The sequence below is a fragment of the Electrophorus electricus genome, chromosome 6 (assembly GCF_041902795.1).
Source record: "Electrophorus electricus isolate QZ-2024a chromosome 6, ASM4190279v1, whole genome shotgun sequence".
NCBI lineage: Eukaryota > Metazoa > Chordata > Actinopteri > Gymnotiformes > Gymnotidae > Electrophorus > Electrophorus electricus.
In genome coordinates, this window is record NC_137502.1 from 9,767,501 (window position 1) to 9,770,000 (window position 2,500).

General features: G+C 44.0%; 1 protein-coding gene across 2 annotated transcripts in view; it reads right to left on the reverse strand.

Annotated features, from left to right (window-relative positions):
* frmd4a (FERM domain containing 4A) overlaps positions 1 to 2,500 on the reverse strand; it is a 99,252-nt gene that overhangs the window by 62,925 nt on the left and 33,827 nt on the right. The gene's annotated exons all lie outside the window — the stretch shown is intronic.

Below are 2,500 nucleotides of genomic sequence, written 5' to 3' on the forward strand. Positions count from 1 at the left end.
TTAGGCCTCTGCTCTGTGTCAGGCTTTGGACTGGCCTGCAGTGAGACAGTTCCCAGTGCCCATTTGATACGGATGGAGGTAGAAAGGAAGGAGCTAGGCAGACAAGAAGAGAGAGTGAGAGAACAGTTTGAATGGCAGGTCATGTCTCCAAGGCCACCACTCATATTTGCTGGCATTCATGTGCATAACTCAGAGCCGAGGAATGACCATAAAACTAAATATGCAAGTCTCGTCCAACTTACGCATCTGTCTCCACACCTGTTTGTGTGTGTTAGCGCGCTCAAAATTTAGCCTGTTGCACTAGTAACCATATACTAATTCCCTAAACAAATATAAACCAAAGATAAACCATGATTGCCTTTGTATTTAATCATCTCAAGATAACATAATGTTAAAAACACACTGCCAAAGCGCCTAACTCTTTTCCTTGGAGTTTTTAAAAATGTAATCTCTCAGGGTTTCTTTCCAGAAAACATTAATTGTCTAAAGCTTCAGCTTGCAAGGTGTGCTGTGTTGACATGCACACGTACACAGAGCATGCACACGTGAAACCACAGAGCTGAACTCTGAAAAAAAATGCAGATATATTCATGCCATTTAACACTTTATTGGTGCTATTGTTAATGTCAAAATAAACTTTCTCAAAACAGCATTTTTCATTTACATTATTTACTCATGACCTCCAGCTGGATTTAGCTTAAGTCTCAACTCCCATCAGTTCACACCACTTATGCATTGCTAACATGCAGTCTGTGCAGTCATGCTAGAACCTGTCAACATTCCACCTACCTAAACTGACATACACTCACACAAGCTAGGACACACTCTCTCTCTCCCTCTCTTTCAATGTTTAAAACTCATCCTGCAAAACCTTACACAAAAGTGGCCAAAGAAGTCATTCGTTGCCCTATATGTTCATTCTTCAAACTCATGCTCTCATCAGAACTCATCACTTCTTAAACTCAAAGAGCCTGTCTTTCTCCAAGTGCAAACACCAAGCACCAAGCCACACACACACACAAGACATCAACAGTTATGTCCATGTGCTTTGGAACAAGGGCCAAAGTTGTAGGAAAACAGAGAGGAAGAGGAGGAGGACGAGGATGACAACAACAAAGACAAATCACCTCAAATGAAATGTGAGGGAAGCGGGACAGCTGGTGAAACCCAGCCTAAGCCATTACAGAGTTGCAACCACTGTCTGTTCCTTCAGAAGGAAAAATGGGTAATTTGTCGTATTGTTTTTGTGATACATACAATTCTGTAGTGTACATAGACAGAATCTCCACTTCTTAGTGTAGATTTTACTCTACCACAGTAATGAATGCCCGTAGGTCACTGTTCTCCCTTTCCAGGGGTGTCCACCTACACTATACTACAATACTGTATTTGCGGTACAGGAAAATGTGAGGTTTTTTACTTCAGTAGAGAGTCTTTGAGTTAGATGCTGGGGCGGACCCGCATGAGTACATCTTCACTGATGAGGCAGGGATCAACCTAACAAAAAGGCGCACAAGGAAGCACAAATACATTGGTCACTGAGCCATCATACAAGGTCCTGGGTCTGTCATTAAGCATCTGTTTACTCATAAAGACCACAGTAATCTGCTGGAAAAGCTGTCTTCTGCATCGGCCTGGCCAGTGAATCACTCCATTATCAGACACTAAATAATATCCCAGTCTGACATTGAATTGTCATACACTAAATTATATTCCTGCATGTAATTGCAGTATCATACACTGTGGCCTGGGCAGTCCAATAATAGTTTTGTGTTTTCATGTGGCCAATGTGTATATGAATGTATATGTGAAAAGAATGTTATTTTGTCAACACTATTAACTTCTTTCTTATGTCAATCCCCAAAGCCAGAACTGTCAGCACTGAGAGTGCCAAGACAGCAAGTGGTAGAAAACAGGGTAGAAAGGAAGTAGACAGCAATGGAATGGGGTTTGGGGGCCATACCCATATTACCCGTTTAGTGGTGAAGCCCCTGCGCAGTTAGAGGAGCTCCCTGCCTTCTACAGACTAAATGAAAGTTTAATAGTTTAGGAGACAGCAGTCAAGTTAAACGAGCCCCAAGGCAGGAGAGCAGGATACACGATTGTGGAGGCTCTCACACATGCAAGTGAATGTGTGTGTATATGGGCCTGTCTGTTCTCCTGCTGCAGACTTGATTCTGAAAGCAGACTGAAAGCTACTCGCAGGCGCACCAGGAATATCAGTGGAGTAATGCATGTGTTTTGTTGATGGGTCAACCTCTGTGAGCACTTCTTAGGTAATACTGTGTGTGCGTGTGTACGTGCGTGTGTGTGTGTGCGCGTGCGTGCGCGTGCGTGCGCGTGCGAGCGCGTGTGTGTGCGTGTGCGTCTGTCAGCAACAAGGTGACCTCCAGTACAGCAAGGTGCAGTGACATCACTCGCCCTCCTTTCTTGGCTCCGCCTCTTCCCCTTAGTGAACACGCACATCATCCCTTTCTTTCTGCCGCTCCGTGTTTCTCTG